This window comes from Haematobia irritans, chromosome 5 (assembly GCF_050003625.1).
Source record: "Haematobia irritans isolate KBUSLIRL chromosome 5, ASM5000362v1, whole genome shotgun sequence".
Taxonomy (NCBI): Eukaryota; Metazoa; Arthropoda; class Insecta; order Diptera; family Muscidae; genus Haematobia; species Haematobia irritans.
The window spans coordinates 99,011,145-99,018,704 of record NC_134401.1 but is presented as its reverse complement, the minus strand read 5'-3'; positions in this window follow the sequence as shown (position 1 = coordinate 99,018,704).

Here is a 7,560-nt window from a genome sequence, read left to right as displayed (position 1 = left end):
GTTGGAAATGTGTTTCGCGCTTTACGTCCGATTTATGGTCTACATAATCGACCAAGTGAGCAAACAATTAATGCGATTGTGACCAAGTTTCGCACTCAGTTTACTTTATTGGACATTAAACCAACCACACGAATGCGTACAGTGCGTACAGAAGAGAATATTGCGTCTGTTTCTGAGAGTGTTGCTGAAGACCGTGAAATGTCGATTCGTCGCCGTTCGCAGCAATTGGGTTTGTGTTATTCGACCACATGGAAGATTTTACGCAAAGATCTTGGTGTAAAACCGTATAAAATACAGCTCGTGCAAGAACTGAAGCCGAACGATCTGCCACAACGTCGAATTTTCAGTGAATGGGCCCTAGAAAAGTTGGCAGAAAATCCGCTTTTTTATCGACAAATTTTGTTCAGCAATGAGGCTCATTTCTGGTTGAATGGCTACGTAAATAAGCAAAATTGCCGCATTTGGAGTGAAGAGCAACCAGAAGCCGTTCAAGAACTGCCCATGCATCCCGAAAAATGCACTGTTTGGTGTGGTTTGTACGCTGGTGGAATCATTGGACCGTATTTTTTCAAAGATGCTGTTGGACGCAACGTTACGGTGAATGGCGATCGCTATCGTTCGATGCTAACAAACTTTTTGTTGCCAAAAATGGAAGAACTGAACTTGGTTGACATGTGGTTTCAACAAGATGGCGCTACATGCCACACAGCTCGCGATTCTATGGCCATTTTGAGGGAAAACTTCGGAGAACAATTCATCTCAAGAAATGGACCGGTAAGTTGGCCACCAAGATCATGCGATTTGACGCCTTTAGACTATTTTTTGTGGGGCTACGTCAAGTCTAAAGTCTACAGAAATAAGCCAGCAACTATTCCAGCTTTGGAAGACAACATTTCCGAAGAAATTCGGGCTATTCCGGCCGAAATGCTCGAAAAAGTTGCCCAAAATTGGACTTTCCGAATGGACCACCTAAGACGCAGCCGCGGTCAACATTTAAATGAAATTATCTTCAAAAAGTAAATGTCATGGACCAATCTAACGTTTCAAATAAAGAACCGATGAGATTTTGCAAATTTTATGCGTTTTTTAAAAAAAAAAGTTATCAAGCTCTTAACAAATCACCCTTTATTTGTTGCAAATTTTATTGTTACTTGATGGGGAATAGACCAAAGCAAATTTTCACAAAGTTTGTATTCCTTAAAGTGGATAAATTAAGAAAAGTAATCGTGAAAAAAAGCGGCTAAACTCGAACTTAATACCCACCTTTAAGGTGAGAACCGCTATTGGCCATACAAATACGAAAGCATAAAAATCAGACCCTTTCCGTAAACGCAATGTTACGGTGCAAATTTTGCGCTACTTTGATTTTTTTGCACAGGATGAGCGTTTTTGAGGGTAAGTGTAATCTCCTATATAAAAATATGTCGAGTTTTCCTTCCTGACGCAATAACTCCAGAACGCACGAACCGATTGCCATTCGTTGGAAAGGTCTAGATCTCCGTGAAGTTTAAAGCAAAGGATATTCAAGAAAAGTTGCAACGGAAAAGCGGGAAAATCTTTTTTTACACACATCGCACACAAAAATTTATAATTTGAATTCATTGCAGTTGCTTTTGTTATAAAAGAATTTTATTTTTTCACATGAAAAATGTTCGGAGAACGTAGATGGTAATCATGTGGTGAAAATAGGGTACCTCATTTTTATACCCTCCACCATAGGATGGGGGTATATTAACTTTGTCATTCCGTTTGTAACACATAGAAATATTGCTCTAAGACCCCTAAAGTACATATATTTTCGGGTTGGGGTGAAATTCTGAGTCGATCTGAGCATGTCCGTCCGTCCGTCCGTCTGTTGAAATCACGCTAACTTCCGAACGAAACAAGCTATCGACTTGAAACTTGACGCAAGTAGTTGTTATTGATGTAAGTCGGATGGTATTGCAAATGGGCCATACCACTTTTACGTATAGCCCCCATATAAACGGACCCCCAAATTTGGCTTGCAGACCCTCTAAGAGAAGCAAATTTCATCCGATCCGGCTGAAATTTGGTACATGGTGTAAGTATATGGTCTCTAACAACTATGCAAAAATCAATCGGTCAATAATTATATATAGCCCCCATATAAACCGATCCCCCGATTTGGCTTGCGGAGCCTCTAAGAGAAGCAAATTTCATGCAATCCGGTTGTAATTTGGAACATGGTGTTAGTATATGATCTTTAACAACCGTGCCAGAATTGGTCCATATCGGTTAATAATTATATATAGCCCCCATATAAAACGTTCTCCAGATTTGACCTACGGAGCATCTTGGAGGAACAAAATTCATCCGATCCGGTTCAAATTTGGAACGTGGTGTTAGTATATGGCCGCTAACATCCATACCAAAATTGGTCCATATCGGTCTATAGTTATATATAGCCGATCTCCAATCACACAAAAATTGATCCATATCGGTTCATAATCATGGTTGCCACTCGAGCCAAAAATAATCTACCAAAATTTTATTTGTATAGAAAATTTTATCAAAATTTTATTTCTATAGAAAATTTTATCAAAATTTTATTTCTATAGAAAATTTTATCAAAATTTTATTTCTGTAGAAAATTTTGTCAAAATTTTATTCGGTTCATAATCAAATTTTCATCATTGTCAAAATTTTATTTCTATAGAAACTTTTGTCAAAATGTTATTTCTATAGAACATTTTTGTTAAAATTTTATTCGGTTCATAATCATGGTTGCCACTCGAGCCAAAAATAATCTACCAAAAATTTTATTTCTATAGAAATTTTTGTCAAAATTTTATTTTGTTAAAATTTTATTTCTGTAGAAATTTTTGTCAAAATTTTCTTTTTATAGAAAATTTTGTCAAAACTTTATTTCTATAGAAAATTTTGTGAAAATGTTATTTCTATAGAAAATTTTGTTCAAATTTTATTTCTGTAGAAAATTTTGTCAAACTGAATTACATACGTATTTGATCGATCTTTTTTGATTTAATATATACCACGTATGGACTTACATACAATTTAGAAGACGGTGTTAGGAGGTTTTAAGATACCTTGCCATCGGCAAGCGTTACCGCAACGAAAGTACAGTAAAAGTAAAACAAGTATATACGGCCGTAAGTTCGGCCAGGCCGAAGCTTATGGACCCTCCACCATGGATTGCGTAGAAACTTCTTCTAACACTGCCATCCACAATCGAATTACTTAAGTTGCGGTAACGCTTGCCGATGACAAGGTATCTTAAAACCTCCTAACACCGTCTTCTAAATTGTATGTAAGTCCATACGTGGTTATATTAAATCAAAAAAGATCGATCAAATACGTATATAATTCAGTTTGACAAAATTTTCTATAGACATAAAAAAATTTTAACAAAATTTTCTATAGAAACAAAATTTTCACAAAATTTTCTATAGAAAGAAAATTTTGATAAAATTTTCTACAGAAATAAAATTTTAACAAACTTTTCTATAGAAATAAAATTTTAACAAAATTTTTTATAGAAATAAAATTTTGACTAAATTTTCTATAGAAATAACATTTTGACAAGATTTTCTATAGACATAAAATTTTAACAAAAATTTTCTATAGAAATAAAATTTTGACAACATTTTCTATAGAAATAAAATTTTGACAACATTTTCTATAGAAGTAAAATTTGGAAAAAAATTTCTATAGAAATAAAATTTTGACAAGATTTTCTATAGAAATAAAATTTTAACAAAAATTTTCTATAGAAATAAAATTTTAACAAAATTTAGAAATAGAAATAAAATTTTGGTAAATTATTTTTGGCTCGAATGGCAACCATGATTATGAACCGATATCATATGCTGACACCACGTACCAAATTTAAACCGGATCGGATAAAATTTGCTTCTCTTAGAGGCTCCGCAAGCCAAATCTGGGGATCGATTTATATGGGGAGTATATATAATTATGGACCGATATGGACCAATTCCTGCATGGTTATTGGATACCATATACTAACACCACGTACCAAATTTCAACCGGATCGGATGAATTTTGCTCCTCTAAGAGGCTCCGGAGGTCAAATCTGGGGATCGGCTTATGTGGGGGCTATATATAATAATGGATCGATATGGACCAATTTTGGCATGGTTGTTAGAGACAATATACTAACACCACGTACCAAATTTCAATCGGATCGGATGACTTTTGCTCCTCTAAGAGGCTCCGGAGGACAAATCTGGGGATCGGTTTATATGGGGGCTATATATAATTACGGGCCGATGTGGGCCAATTTTTGCATGGTCATTAGATCGGATGAAATTTGCTTCTCTTAGAGGCTCCGCAAGCCAAATCTGGGGATCGGTTTATATGGGGCTACATATAATTATGAACCGATGTGAACCAATTTTTGCATGGATGTTAGATACCATATACCAAAACCATGTAGCAAATTTCAGCCGGATCGAATGAAATTTGCTTCTCTTAGAGGCTCCGCAAGTCAAATCGGGGGATCGGTTTATATGGGGGCTATATATAATTATGGACCGATGTGGACCATTTTTTGCATGGTTGTTAGAGACCATATACACCATGTACCAAATTTCAGCCGGATCGGATGAAATTTGCTTCTCTTAGAGCAAATTTCATCCCCATATAAACGGACCCCCCAATTTTGGGGGTCCGTTTATATGGGGACTATACGTAAAAGTGGACCGATATGGCCCATTTGCAATACCATCCGACCTACATCAATAACAACTACTTGTGCCAAGTTTCAAGTCGATAGCTTGTTTCGTTCGGAAGTTAGCGTGATTTCAACAGACGGACGGACGGACGGACATGCTCAGATCGACTCAGAATTTCACCACGACCCAGAATATATATACTTTATGGGGTCTTAGAGCAATATTTCGATGTGTTACAAACGGAATGACAAAGTTAATATACCCCCATCCTATGGTGGAGGGTATAAAAAGTATGTGTAGGTAAGTCTACAAATAATTACGAATTGATATGGACTTTTGCACGGTACGTTGGGAGCCAGAATTGAAATATGGGGTCGCTTATATGGGGGCTATATACAATTATAAACTTGATATGGACCAATTTTTGTGTGATTGGGGATCGATTTATCTGAGGGCTATTTATAACTATAGACCGATATGGACCTAGTTAGGCATGGTTGTTAACGGCCATATACTAGCACAATGTACCAAATTTCAACTGACTCGGATGAAATTTGCTCCTCCAAGAGGCTCCAAAACCACATCTCGGGATCGGTTTATATGGGGGCTATATATAATTATGGACTGATATGAACCAATTCCTGCATGGTTGTTGGATACCATATACTAACATCACGTACCAAATTTCAACCGAATCGGATGAATTTTGCTCTTCCAAGGGGATCCGGAGGTCAAATCTGGGGATCGGTTTATATGGTGGCTATATATAATTATGGACCGATTTCGACCAATTTTTGCGTGGGAGTTTGAGGCCATATATTAACACCACGTACCAAATTTCAACTGAATCAGATGAATTTTGGTCTTCCAAGAAGCTCCGGAGATCAAATCTGGTGATCGGTTTATATGGGGGCTATATATAATTATGGACCGATGTGGACCAATTTTTGCATGGTTGTTAGAGACCATATACTAGTACCATGTTCCAAAATTCAGCAGGATCGGATGAAATTTGCTTCTCTTAGAGACCTCGCAAGCCAAATCTGGTGATCGGTTTATATGGGGGGCTATATATAATTATGGACCGATGTGGACCAATTTTTTGCATGATTGTTAAAGACAATATACTAACACCATGTACCAAATTTCAGCCATATCGGATGAAATTTGCTTCTCCTAGAGGCCACGCAAGCCAAATCGGGGAATCGGTTTATATGGGGGCTATATATAATTATGGACCGATATGGACCAATTTTTGTATGGTTGTTATAGACCATATACTAACACCATGTACCAAATTTCAGCCGGATCGGATGAAATTTGCTTCTCTTAGAGGCCTCGCAAGCCAAATTTGGGGGTCCGTTTATATGGGGGCTATACGTAAAAGTGGACCGATATGGCCCATTTGTAATACCATCCGACCTACATCAATAAAAACTACTTGTGCAAAGTTTCAAGTCGATAGCTTGTTTCGTTCGGAAGTTAGCGTGATTTCAACAGACGGACGGACGGACGGACATGCTCAGATCGACTCAGAATTTCACCACGACCCAGAATATATATACTTTATGGGGTCTTAGAGCAATATTTCGATGTGTTACAAACGGAATGACAAAGTTAATATACCCCCCATCCTATGGTGGAGGGTAAAAAAACATTCTTGGATTTACTTGAGATTTACAGAGAACACTCCGTGAGGTTATGAATTTATTATGGGGTACCTGATTTTTTAATATTTGGACGGGAAGGGGGAGCTCCCCTTTCCCCGCCCTTTTGAAAATTGGAACAAAGTTATCCGATTTGCTTGAAATTTTCAGGGAAGGTTGAAGGGGGCGTCTAGGCAAAGAACAGCTACTTTATTTTTCGATATTTTGTCGAGGTTGGGGGCCTCCCCTTTGTCCGACTTTTTTTAAAGTACAGTGAAAAAAAAAACTACAATTTGTCGACTTCCTGAAATTTTACGGAGAACTCCCCCAAGATTATGAAATTTATATGAGCTAAATGATTTTTTAATATTTGCTCGGGGTGAAATAAAAGGGCACAGGGAGACCTCATTTACATACCGCGAAACAATTAAACTTTTCCAATTTACTTGAAATTTACAGAGGATGTGGAGTAGGTTATATTATTATAATGGGTATCTGATTTTGTGATATTCGGAAGGGAAGCGGAGCCTTCCCTTGCCCTGCTGTTTAAAACTTGGGCTTATCATTTGCTTGAGATTTTCTGGGATGGGGAGAGAAACCTCCTCTAGAACGGGAAAAAATAGAATTCTCAAGTTTACTTGAAATTTACAAAGGCTGTAAGTAAAAAATTTAAATTTATATGAAGTTGACAGGCAACGTAGAGGGTACTTCATTTTCCGGTATATATTTGGGAAAGGCGTGTTCTCCGTGTGCAAAACTTTAATAAATGTTAATATGGTCACGCCACGCTACTCTTACGTCCCGTTTCTGGATGCATAACCAGGCCTTAAAAGAAAACAGAGTACTCGTTTATCCAGGACATCTCCAAAAATATGCAACACTGTCATCAGCTGTTCAAAAACAATCGCAGAAAAGAAGTGAAATCTTATATTTTTAATGTATGAAATGCTCAAATAGTAATGAATATTAAATGCTGCGAATATTTATGACACTGTACCACTTTGAATTTCATGTTTTTCGATAAATTAGTCACAATAAATTGCTATTGTGAATCGAAGAAGCGTTACTTTATCAAAATACAATCTGGCTACACCGGCGCGACTTGCACTGTTGAGATGTTCTGGGTAGAACACCAGTGCAACGATGTTCTAGATAGCCCATACAAATGTTGCATCCAGTGCTAAAAGAAAACAGCCTAAATGTTAATTTTTAATTTGACTCGCATCGAAAATTGTTTGAGA